Source organism: Bombus fervidus, chromosome 11 (assembly GCF_041682495.2).
Source record: "Bombus fervidus isolate BK054 chromosome 11, iyBomFerv1, whole genome shotgun sequence".
Taxonomy (NCBI): Eukaryota; Metazoa; Arthropoda; class Insecta; order Hymenoptera; family Apidae; genus Bombus; species Bombus fervidus.
Window position 1 is genome coordinate 11,420,659 of NC_091527.1, and position 14,014 is coordinate 11,434,672.

The 14,014-nt window shown below is 33.5% G+C and overlaps 2 long non-coding RNA genes across 2 annotated transcripts; one reads left to right on the forward strand and one right to left on the reverse strand.

Annotated features, from left to right (window-relative positions):
• Positions 1-1,647: 1,647 nt before the first annotated feature.
• On the reverse strand, positions 1,648-3,174 carry LOC139992015 (uncharacterized). The gene is made up of 2 exons (XR_011800989.1): positions 3,137-3,174; positions 1,648-2,222 (listed from the first exon to the last, which is right to left on the reverse strand). It is a non-coding gene; the product is annotated as an uncharacterized lncRNA (long non-coding RNA).
• A 159-nt stretch (positions 3,175-3,333) lies between these two features.
• On the forward strand, positions 3,334-14,010 carry LOC139992128 (uncharacterized). The gene is made up of 6 exons (XR_011801029.1): positions 3,334-3,536; positions 10,644-10,698; positions 11,240-12,080; positions 12,232-12,534; positions 12,819-13,017; positions 13,117-14,010. It is a non-coding gene; the product is annotated as an uncharacterized lncRNA (long non-coding RNA).
• The last annotated feature ends 4 nt before the right edge of the window (positions 14,011-14,014 follow it).

The window sequence follows — 14,014 nt, forward strand, 5'->3', positions numbered from 1 at the left end:
AGTAGCACCTGGGCACGTGAATGAGATCCTGACAATGGGCACGGAAATGGTTAAATCTGAAAATCCTAATCTAAAAACATGATTAGTTTGTATAATTTGTATTTAACGGACTAACCTTCTTTGATTTTACATTTTATTATTTCGTTCCGGATTATAATAACTCTACTTTATTAATTTAATAAATTACTGAAATATTAATATTATCAAAAAAGTAGCATTAATTGAAAAAAGACTAGGACTCGATGAAATGGAATAATTGACTCTAAATGTATTACCAAGATAGAAATAATCTCAGGCAGTCTCTTCGTCAAAGCACATTTCCGAAAATGCAGAAACAGTATTCAAAATTATTGCTTTGATTCAAAAATCTGCCTGCCGCGAAGTTTCTTCTTGCACATAAAATTTCACATATTCTTGTACGGAAAAAAATGAATTTTAATTCGTATTTTAAATTCTACTTATGTTTACAATATCTAAAGTCAAATAAAAGAATGTGACTTAATATTGTCACAAAATGTATGTATCGTATATCGCATGTGTCGTCATTATCATTGAGTGAAAACTGCATCTTTCATTGCAACGAAATCGGAGGGCATCCGATTTCTCCGCTATAAAATGCTCAAATCGCTTCGATATCTCTTATTTATACTAAAATTCATCGTTTAAGATTAAATATATTTATGTCATACAGGTATATTCGTCTAGATATTTACCTTTTCCAAATATTTATACCCAATACCATTATACATATTTATAAGTACCATGAATATATTCCAAAATTTATATGTTTAAACTAATTATTAAAAAACTAATTATCATAATCGCGATGTGCAAGAAGACCTATCCTGAACTAATAAATAAAGATATGAAAAAAAATGTTACTACTCACGGGTATAAAAAATACCCGCGGTCACTATGCTCGCAAAAAATTCTACATAACACAACCAGTCACCCGTGCCGATTCGGACCTTTCATCCTACGACATGATTGAGTGACCGGAGGAACAAAAATGCATGCGACTCACCATTAGAAGCAGAGAAACGGAAAACGTTGCCATCGATACTGCACTATCTCAGCAAATATCATTAGAAAGACTAACACCAGGCAGGAACCGTTGAAAATCCAATGGTGGAAATGGAGGTTGTGAAAAATCTGTTACAAAACATAAAATATCATTAATATCGTTAATACACAATAACAAACATGGAAATTTAGCAATAATAAAGACTAAACTCTAATAAGTATGTAAATTGAAATTCTAACATAAAAGTTTGAGAACAAAACATTGAGAATTCAGTAATTTTTTATGCGTATCAGACAGTTTTATTGTACTTAAATGTTAAGACTTTAAAACTTTATTTCAATTAAAAAAGACAATTACAGCTTTCTAAATTATCAATCATTTTTATTGTATAATTAACAATAATTCAAACAAAATATAATAAATAGAACAAATTGAAATACAATATATAAAACTACTTACATTCTTGAGCTCCTGCAGAGACTTTGTCCTCTTGAAAGATGCACTGACTCTAATATTGAAAAAAAATGTTCAACACAATATAAAATAAGACCACATTACCGCGACCATTAAAATTATAATTGGCGACTAAGAACTCTAATGTCGCGCACAAATTTATTTGATAAAATTTTATTACTTTTGCGTGTGATTATTTAATTGAATTTAATCAAAACAATCGTGATTTGAAAATATCGAAAAATACTTTCGCGGAGCAAACACTGACTCTACAAACCGCATTGCACGCGGTCACAAATATTCCCTAAAAATAAAGTTGTTTATGGGTGGGGTGGAGTGGGGAGTGGAAAAGAAGCGAAATATTATTTCGATGTTTTTCTTGTTTTCTCTATCGAACGTTTATTTAGAAAATACTACCACTTTTCTTTTCACACTTAAGGGATTATTAAGAAATTGGAATACGTATGAAAAATATTAGTTTAAAACTATAAGATATTTCTCGATATCGAACAAATGCTTACGAATACCGTGAATGCAATGAGATCATTTGCGGGAATTACACTGTGAATGTTCGTTACTAGAATATGAAATATACACTCCACTAATACACTATACTCGCGTGTTATAGATAGTTGAAAATATTTGCACGAATTCAAAAATTCACAACTAAATATACTTAAATAACACTACAGAAACGCATGCGAAATCTTGCTTTGAAGTACTTGAGTTTACTTGCGCGCCACCTCTACGAAAAAAATATAAGTTACGAAGTTGCAATATATGACGTTAACTATAGCGAATTCACATAATATAGTAAAATAATTTGAATTCTATATGTGAATGTTACGATCCTTATCGAAATAAGTTAAAACTATTGTTATTAAAATTTCTATGTTTCAAACTTTCTACATGGAACTATCTTTAAATTATCAAGAATTCTATATCGCGAATTACATTGAAACAATAAAATAATTCCTTACAAATTTGTTTCAAATAAGAGAATGATTTCATATATCCGAAATAGAACAATGGTTAATTTAATCGTATTTGCTTTCATCTTAGTATTCCAAATAATTACGAAATTATCTATTATGAAATATGTATCAAATATATTTCAAAATAAATATAAATTGTATATCAAATGTTACCCATGCTCGAATAAAAAGACAATAGAATTACTCATACACAGCTATCTTAGTTAAAATAAATTAAACATTACCAAATTTCCATGAAGATTCATCGGATCGATCGTCGTTGCATCCATATATTGATATTTCTGTTACTTCTATATTATGCCTGCTATCGATCAATAACCTGCACAAAAAATAATTACGAGTCAAAACAAATATTTAAAATAATTAAATGAAAACACAATCAAACACAAATTTTGTTACTAAAGCTTACGATAGAAACTACCGGTAACAGTATTATTTAATAAATAGACAATCGAAAAGAAAGTAAAACAAAAATTTTAGAAAACTGCTTAATTTCATTAGCTTAATGTTCAATGAATCGTTAAATAAATGTGTATTAATTAAACGATATTAATAACGAGATATAAACGATAGTAAGAAATATAGTAATGAATAATACGAAAAAATATACTGATGACAGTAATAAAGAATCAACGCCACCAATAGGTTATAATATGTTACATACCTGACACAACGCGATCCATGTTATTGGTACGAAATGAGACGACTGCTTGTATCTTAGTTTCGTCGAGAAACTTCCAAAGTGGTGGGGGAAGGGGAGACACACGAGCCGGTGGCACAAGCAGGTACAGTTAACGATTACACACAGTTACAGATTAACGATCTCGACAAAAAAAAAATGTACACATCAACAAATCTCTACGCAGTGTTTACACGAATCTTTCTCTGGATCGATATTAACAGACATCGTACAATAATTCGTAGCTCTACTGGCAGCATTCAGTATCATAGACACATTTGTCTAACTTGGAACGAGAAAAAGAAATCCATCTGGTAAACTCGCGGACGGGACAATCGCAGTATACGTCTTTGAATACCATGGTCTTCTTTACGACTTGTACGAGGTAAGCTGCTGTCCATATATCGTTCGAATTGACGATCATTGTGCGTCTCGTTGCTTAAACTAACCTCCTTTCGTTTGCGTAAAATTTTCTCTCGTGCAGGAGTATTTTGACCGATTTTTAATTGTCTATATAACTAACAAGGAAATATGGAAACGCAATTTTTTTATGTTTGATTTTCGTCTTATTTCGGTTTATTTCCTTTAAATTTCCTAACATCTGTATAATAGGAATCCTATGTGATTACTTATCTAAATCATAGTCAAGTATTTATTAAAAAATCTCTTCTTCACAAGGTACAATTACCCAATTATATTCCTATAGTGTGCTCATCGGTTTTACATTACACTGGCACACGCAACACTTTGCAGATGAGCCTTTTTCATAATGGCTGCTTTCAAACTACACCATCGTGACTTCCTAGCATTTGCCGTAATTGTTCTTTTTAAATTGAATTGTTTTATGCAATTCTTCTAAATTTACATGTATATTTAATACGTCATATTTTACATGAGTTATATATGTATTCTATATTTTGCATCTACCATATTTTTATTATATATATTTATACAGTGAATCTTTAATTATGTTTTATAGTACGTATAACAATATATTTTAATGTTTGCATCCTATTGATGTTTGCATTGCTTCTGTTAAACTTAATTTTCTCAAATCAAAAGTTTTATCACATGCGCTATTTTTCTTCTAAATACTTCATTTATATTAATGATTACATTCAGCTTTTCATTATAACTACTGAGATCGAATTATGAGAATGCAACGCAACTTACGCAGGTTGCGTTAACAGTCTCATTGTACTTTCTAATGGAGTGTTTTTGTACGAACGCTCGACGATATCCCGGAATTTTCGAGACTCCTAGCAGTTGAGCAATTTTGTTGGAAGGGAAACTTTAAGATGGCGTATCAGGTAAAATTTCATAACAGTTTCCATTGGGACGGAATATTGCGAACGAACATTGTGCGAAACAGGTTGCGTTGGAAATCGTGCACAGGATTAGTATGGATAAATCCAATGAGAATTTCTTTAGTTTTTGTGTCACTTCGTATGTACAATCCTTGTTATTGTTGTGAAAATTGTATATGGCGGAAACAAAATAGTTCGATCTGACTTCTTTTAATATTTGGATTTAAGCGTTTTTAATAAATACATTTTCGTTCTTGTTGGAATTGGAAATCGCGATTTGCTTTAATAAAAGGAGGATTAAACGTATTTTTGCATACTTATTAAATGTGAAATTTTATAGTTGATTTATTATTAAACTTGTTACTACTGTGCAGGAATATTTATTGGTAATTAGTATTTTAATAATTGGTATTAGTAATTTGTTACTACCAGCTTGTCAGATTTTATTAGTAATATTAATTCAATTGTGCAAAGATAATTTTTTCAGAAATGTTACATCATTTTGTACAGTATATGTTTTGACTATTAAAATACAAATATATTTTAATTATTCGCTCACTCTAATAAAGTTACAAATATGCAAGGAAAATCTGACGACAAAACTTCCCGATCTACCTAATATTTACATCTTACAGTACTACAATGCCAATATCTTAGTAACAAGTTAGTAATATTATTAACTAATCAATTATTGCATAGAGAGCTCGGATTATAGAAATCTCTATGCAAAAATATTATAAACTATCGGATATTTCATAAACCATCAAATTTATTTCTTACATTCACAAGTAAATCAAGAATTATCCAAACTCTATTTATACAATTAATTAAATTATTAATAGCTGAAATTCTTAAACGCTAAAAGGCAGCACAGAGTAGAAACTAAACAAAACATATCGCAGTTCGCAACCACGTTTCTTATTCGCGATCTCAACACATCCTATCGCGTAACAAGTTTACTCTTATCGCAATCAGTATTTCCAGACATTTGAGCGGATCTCCTTTTACTTCCGCGCGTTTTATCTTCCACGAGGGCGCGCCGGGGATGACGTGACGAGAATGTTGAACATGACCCGTCGAGTTACATCGACTTTGTGTCGGTTCGACCGGTTTTATTGATCTTAAAGTATTTCTCCAACGTAGAAAAGGAAAAAAAAAAAACCAGGCGTGCAACCATAACCGTAACTAATGTAAGCTTCTTTCAAGGCTTGCGGAGAACTCTTCGCCGTAAAGTTTCCGCACGGCAGGCGCAGCCGCGAAAAGTTTCTGCTACGGTGTACATTTGCACTCGGGTGTTTCTTGAATTTGAATATCGCTTTGGGTACCGTTTCTCCCCCACGCGAATTTATCTCGTGAATTATCTCTCTCAAGTGTGCTCACGCTCACTCAGCTGCATCCAAACGCGTACACGCAGTGCGATTCATTCGAGTAGAATCCCGAATTTACGGAAAAAATCCGTCTGAAAAAATTGAAATCCGTAATTACGATCAGCCCTGCCAATTTACGAATAATTATAATTACAATAACGATGTACAAAATAATAGCACTAGAACTACTGTTGAAACAATCAGATGATCAGTTTACACCAATTACTTTCACACTGGCGCAACTAGCTTCTAATATGTAGCAAAACAAGCAATTACTAATACAAAATCTATAATTGTACATAATTTGATCTGAACAAAAGTTGATGTTAATTTTGTTAAAAACATTTATACTAAAGACTACCTGACGCAAATGCCAAATTTATATTTCCAACAATTTTCGTGGCACTTTATTAAAATAAGAAAATTCATGTTTTATGCGATGTGCTTTTTATTCCACTTTAATAAAAAAATTTACAAGTATTTTTTTAACGTACATCCAAAAGTATCTATATATATATATATAATATAATATGATAAGTAAATAGTATTGCGCGTGTCGTGTTTATGGTATCAGAGGTGAAACGCGGATTTCAGTCGGTGCTCTGAATTGAATGCTCAGTTAATGGAACGATACGATTGAATTGGTCGCCGCTATTGTTTGAGTTTTACTCAGACGTCAATGAACGAATTGATATGTAAATGAGCTCCTCCAACTCCCGTCGCTTCTCTTCGTATTATTCTTTTCGTGCGGCTCCGTTGGATTATCAAGACTCATCGTGGTGTATTCGCTGATACAATCATTCAACGATATTTATTGCCTTGGCGTCGTCGTCGAGATAGGAAAGTTTATGCTGTCGTTTTATCGACGATCACCACGATCGTTGATATCAATTCCACGCATCACGATTTTTCGCTAAGATCGCGCGTATCTTCCTTTCAAGTTCGATACTTCAGTCTGCATCTCATGAAATATCAACGAAGAATTGGACATTGAATTTGCTTAATACTAATACCAATGCATTAATGATTTATGTTTGCAAATTTGTAGATTCGTGTTAAGTAGAAGATAAACAATCTTTCCTGTTTCACATATTTTTAGAGTGAAGGAATCTCTTAGATCATGAAAATACTTTACAAATGTGTCTTCTATAATTACTTAATATAAATTTTACCAACAACTTTCAGTAGAAGGAAGTCTATTAATTCTCCTTACGTATATAAAAATTTGGTAGTGCGATAGAAAGGAGATACAAATAAGTATTATATATTTTTGACATTTATAAGGCATTAATACCTTCCTGTGGTCGTTCGATACTCCATTGTCGATGGCTATTCTCGACCCCTTTTTTATCCATCGATAAAAATGCTATCCCTGTCCCGAAAAGCAGCTTACGTGGAGAAAAAGGGAAACCGCGGGATTGAAAACCTTACCGCGCATCGTATCGTTTATTTGGAAGGTCCACTACACGTAAGCAAGTGGCACGCTGAGATAAAGTTTAAATCACTGGAGTAATAAAAATGAATACGGGGACAATATATCTCGCTATGAAGTCTTTCTTTTCCCTGTGCCAGACCGCTAGCCCATACAACTATGCGTTGTCTGTCAAAGATTCGTTCATACACGTAATTTTTATCGTCATCCGTTTCCTTATAAAATTGATACTTCTAGATACCATCTCGAATAGTCTTAAAAGTTTCTCATACTTGCGTATTTTATTTCTTTTTTCGATATATTTTCCAAATTCTGATAAAATCAGTTCTTTTGTTATTTATTTATTTATTTCCACTGGTAATCGATTTTACAAACAAATAGAATAAGATAACGAGTAATTCGTATTTTTAAAAAATACATATATTGTATAAGTATGTGTACTTTTCCGAGAAATCACCGTGTTTAACAGAAACACCATTTTTAGAAATGTTATTAATATTTGTATATAGTTTTGTTACATGTTAGTATTTTTGTTACTTGTTTTCTTTCATTTCAAACGAAGAAAGAGGTGACAGTCTGCCCAAGGAAACTTTAGAGGCAAAAATTATGTTGCAAATTATATTGGAGAATAAATTAATTTTCTCTATAATCCACGTCCACATCCATATAATACACGTATATGTATAGGGAAAGGCAAGAGAGCACAGCTGAGGCAATATTTCATAGTAACCACGTTCGTTCACTGACCTACTCTACGCATCAGCTTTCAAAAGTATTCAAACTGGCCGAACAAGCAACAGTTCTCTCCACAATCCCGATCGTTCAAACCCCTTTTCCGTCTTTTCTTCTCTCTTCGTTCCTCTGCATGGCTCCTTGACAGTCCCCGGCGACAACAGTGTGGCAAATTAAATTAAATCCGCCTACAGGGCAACGCGATCGATAGATTTTCATTTGGCGTGGAGCGTTTTCGATTGGAGCGAGCAGGACAAAACGTGGGAAGAGAGGAGAGAAGGTTGCAACGACGCCGTAGAGACGAAAAAGAGAAGGAAAGAACAAGGGTGAAGTGAAAATATTGCCTCGCGGCCCTTTCGTCCCCATCGGTCTCTCTGACAATCGTCACCCTCTCTTGTGGGTGCCACCCATCCACCCACTCTCTCTCTCTCTATCTATCTCTCTCTCTTCGCTTCTCTTCTCTTCTCGATCCTCTTTCGCCGCCGGTTGCATTTCCAAAGATTAATCTCCCGATTTATTCACCAAGCACGCAGCTAGTCGTGAATTTTTTCTGCACCCGGTATCATAGCAATAGCGTGTAATAAGCGAACCAGATGCTGCGCTGAAACGAGATTCGATCAACGAATTATGTATTTATTGCGCGAAGATAAGGTGGAAAAGCGAGAATCATTGAAATTGTGTTTATTGTATTACTTAAATATCGGTTAAACGATACTCTTGTACGCGTGTGTGTTTATCTAATTCGATTTTGGTATTCAGACGTCGAGATAAACTAGTGGGATGTTCAGACGATGAAAGTGAAACGTAACGAAAATGTTGGTTGGACATTTATTAATAGACAAGTAGTACTCGTAATATTTAGCGAATTCAATTTCAATTTCTTTAGATAAGTTCATGAAAATATAACTTTGTATAAATAGTCTATTATACATAGTCCATCATCAAAATATTCTACGAACGTTCTTATTTATAATCGAATTCTGATTCGTTTAATTGTCTGTATGTTTGAGAGAAATTTGTGTTACCATATGTACCTTTCTCACCGATTTCTACCAATTAATGGAAATATTTTTAAAGGGAGATTTTGAATTATTGCTTGACATTTATGAAATAAAAGCTGTCGATTTAAGTGGAAGAGAAAAATCAATAACACAAAGAATATTGAGCGAATTTTACATATTTATAAAAAGAATATGCACCTGGAAAGTCGAGAAGAACTCACAATAAGTGGGCTCACAAGAAATTGAAAGAAAGGAATATAGACTATAACGACGTTATTAGTTTCAAATGTTAATTGAAGTTATCGATTTATTACTGAAGGAGGCAACAGAATAATTAATGCATGAAACCTTTGTGATAATAACCAATCGCTCGATATATTAAAAGGCAAAACGGCCAATAAACGCGACCAGCTTGATTATGAAAGCATTTGAGGGAAGATTTCTATTTGATTGAATTTTAGCAATAAGTGGACAGAGCCATGTTTTCTACTTATAAGCGGCGAACTATCAATACCGATCAATGAGGTTAAGTGTCTGCATGGGTTTATTTCGAGCAGTTTCGATAGTAAAGTACGCCGCACACTCTATCAGCCGAATAGTATTACGAGCGCTATTGCTACTAACCACTCGTTATTTCGCTATCGATCGGTTCTAAGCTTTATTTCGGCGCGCGTGTACGACTAAATTATAATTCCGGCGGGCTATTACGATGCAGGTAGTCCTAGTTTCTACGATGGCATCGCTTGAAAATTTACTACCTATTTCTTCGTACAATAAAGAAAATGTTAGAATATCTTTTTTGCAATCTCGATATAAAATTATTTTACAGTATGTTTGTTATACATTATATACCATCGAACGAATTACAATTATAATCATTATATATTATTCTCTTGCATAATTCGTTTCGCATAATTATTAACATCCTTGGATGTCTCGACGTTAAAAACTAAACAGAACGAGCATAGAGATTGAAGTCGATACACCACCGACTACTTCATTAGAGGTTTCATATTGAACTTAAAGATTTTTTTTTTAAAGTTAATTTAGGATTCTGTTTTCTCGAAAGACTTTATGATTCAGAATTTATTAAAGGAAAGCAAAAAAAAAAAAAACAAGATGAATGTTGCTTTAGTAACTAAGAGAAAAGTGAGAAAATCAACAGATACGAACTCATCATGTTCTTCGCGTGTGGTCTTCAAGTCAAATAAACATATAATACGATTATATGGTAAAAACAATATCAGTTAAGATAACTTCAATAATCTGAAGGTTTTACATCGTTTCTTTCTTAATCGAAGATTCACAATCAATATTACGTTTACGTTTAACGTTTATGATAATCCAGCGATTGAGATTTGTCACGCCTGATTACCCTTGCAATGTAGCAATATCCATTCGTGAAAGCAGCTTGATATCGGAACCAATTTTCTCTATCGAATACAATAATAGATCTGAAAGGATCTTTTTATCAGATCTGCTTCGGGCGAACATATTGAGAGGGATATTATACGTGTACACGTCTCAGCTTGTAAAATTAAATTACGTAGGTCGTTTCGCGTTTGCGGCTCATATTGGAAGAAGAGGGAAATTTTCTCCTTCTACGCTCAACGCCTTGCACATAACGTTATTCACCTCACAATTTTGTTTCAGGTTATTCGACAGCGGTTCGATGCAGAAGTTCAAGATTCTTTTCCACGATATCGAGGTAAAGGTGGCAGCATATAAATGTAAACTCGCAAGTAACCGAGAAGTTACACGGAGTTCGCAATAAGAAACTCGCTCCCTTGCTTACTTGCGCTGCGTTACGCTGCATTTAGTTCTATGGATTTACGAAAAATTACTTTCGAAATTAGTTCTTATAAATTGCAAGATATCCTTTGAGTGTAAATTCGAAAAGAAAATCTATCTTTGGGAAGAATTCTGTCGGAACAGTTTTACATTTTACATTCTTTAGTTCTTGTAGAATATATTCATATTCGAATGATAGATAGGCTAATTATTAACTGTTGGGTAATTTGTAACTTCTTTATACGTTTCCGGATCAGTTCCAAACTTTAGCAATATCATCATGATAATTGTGCTTTATGGCAATATTAACAATATTTCAAAAAGTTTCGTACAACACGCATAATATATTCGTAAAAGTTTTCTATGATAAATGTTCAAGTACTCTCATAGGTTACTATATAATGCAATTAGGATAACATTAACGGATCATGTCAGTTAAGGGATGAATTTTATTTCAGATATCAAATCTTGATCGAAGAGGAACTAGTTAGATCAAAAATAAGGAAAGACAGGTATTCGAGAACGACGAAATTGGACAATAAAGCTGGTTCCCGGAGTTAAACAAAACGTATCTGTTAAACGGAATACTGTTACGAAATCTGCTCGCCAAACAAGGGCACTGCCGTACTTCCGAATGACATCGTAGTCTGTTCTCTGTGTAACGGATTCCCGGACTCGAGATTGTCAATCGAAACAGGACTTTCGACATGCTTGTTACCACGTGACTTAAGCGTGTTCTAAGACATGCCGAGTGGAGGCAGGGAGACGAGGAGAGAGTTGGAAACTTTGAATCTTGCAAACAGCCTCGAGGACTTGTTCGCCACCCTCGTGAAGACTAATAAAGCTACGAACTGCGAATAGGGACGGTAAATGGCGGGATTGCTAGATAAGAAGTGGTCACCATCCATTAAAATTACTCGTTTACTTACGAGAATGAAACTAAACTAAATATGGAAATAATTAAAAATAGTTCAAAATGTATCGTCGGTCACAAAAATTTACACACACGCTCGACGAATTTTATGTATCCGACTTATCAGAAGAAATTAAAAATATACTTTGTACAAAATTATTTTGAGTTGTACGCAAGATGATTTTGCTCGATATATTACGGTATTTCGAAAAAGAATTAGAAATATAAAACATTTATGAACAGAAATCATGCTCGGAAAGTGTTTCGGAAAGAACGAAGCCTTCGATTTTATCGATGTCAAGAATATTGCGGACCGTAGGCTGTTATTGAGTCTTATTAGGACTTCCAACGTGTTAATATTAAATCTACTTGTTTCGTGACTTCGTGTAAGTGTAACGAAGATATTTACACTTTTATGAAATTGTATTCTTTTATTTCTTACGTTTTCCACTCGATATGTATATTATTGTATTAACCTTTATTTATTTTTTTATGTACCATGATTACTTGGACACCATATACGTACGAACGTTTTAGTAGTTAGGATCAAGACGCGTTCAAACAAATGAGAGAGACATTTGAAATCCTTACAGCGAGAAAGCAATTAAATTGGCGGCCCGCTGCTCTCTTCTTTCGTGGAATCAGCCAGTGAGAAAGCGGTAAAATTCGATTATTACCGAGCTTAATGGCGCGGCTTAAACATCTTTAGTTCATCTTTGCCAATGTCCATCGCGATTTTCGGCTTCACACTCGAATGCTTGGCAATTTTGTGATCGTCAACGACTCGAATGGAACGGCAGTTTTCACTGCCACGCATTTGCGACGAGTTCCTTTTAAAAGGTACGTAGATCTATCCCAAGCCTTTTTTCTTGGCTTAAGAATTTTCATGGAATTCAGGATGAAAAGACATTGTTCTTTGAAAGCGTTTAAAAGGGTTTTATTTTCTTCTTATTCTAGTCTTTGTGTTTGGCTTTATTACCATTGCTTTGTTCAGGATGTTCATATTTTGTGCTGTTTTTATTCAAAGTGGTAGTTGTAATGAACCGGATTATACTTCTATTTTTTAATTAAATTTTTATTTAAATTCGGAAAACTATATCGTATCACATATTCTCTATTCCCAGGATCGTTTAAAGCTTCGCAAATTTTAATTTCATTGTGTCTGAATCCAACGAATTTATAGTTTCCATGGAGCAACTGGAGTAGAAAAATCTCTTTATGTTCGATATATAGAGGGAAGGGCAAGAATAATCGATAACTTTATTCCTCTGCCACTATAGGATTTTGAGGAGAAATAAAAAATGTCTAGTGGGCGATATAAAGGTAATAAAATTAATTTTTTATATAGCTCCATAATATGTTATACGTTTCAGCATATTGCCATTTTTAATACCTGTGCTAATGACATATTATACTTTTTAGAATGGTATTTGCGTTTATAAAATTATTAGTATATTTGAGGAAACCCGAGAGTAATGAATAATAGGAACAGAAATAAAAGGGAATGAAAATAACAATATGTTAGCGTCGACTCTTCTATAGAGATGATGTCAAGGTCTATGCATCGCGCGGTGTCGAATCCATCTCCAAGCCGGAACCATAAATGTGTCATCGTGGTTTAGGATCGATCTCGATAGCGGCTTTGAATGGCGATACTCTGAAGGACTGTTGCGGTTCTAATTCGTGGATGTTACAGCTATAGTTTCGGGGTGCCGACTGTCAACAAGAAGATCAAGAGGATCAACGCTCTCTATTGTTTCACGCGCCGCGCCGCCGATGACTTGGGGACACTCGGGCTCACGGTGGAGAGCAATAAGAGTTTTCTAGAAGGATCTGATCATGGAACGCTGGCAAGCTGATAAATCCTCTGGTGACAGAACTGACAAAACCTCAGCACTTATCTCGCAATCTTTGCGAGATTCCCATCGTCCAAGATGGATATATCGTCGAATTTCGAGATACGTATTATTTAACAAGTAGAAGATAGAAATTAATCAATTAAATAATGACTATATATATATAATGAATGGTAGAATAGAATATAATAGAATAGAAATTTAATTGAAATCTGTGAAATTATTTATTAAGTTCTGTAGTTAAGAATTAAATTTTATTAACAATAAAATAATTAATTTAATGTTCGTGGACAAAAAAAGGGATTGATATTTAATGAGCATTCCAATATACTTCAATACGTACGTACATACATTCACATGAAGAATTTCTCACAAAATCGATCCATAAATAGATGCATTATTTCAAATCGCAATTTTATACAAACGAATAAATAATTTCACAATTAGAAAATAATAGTTGATGT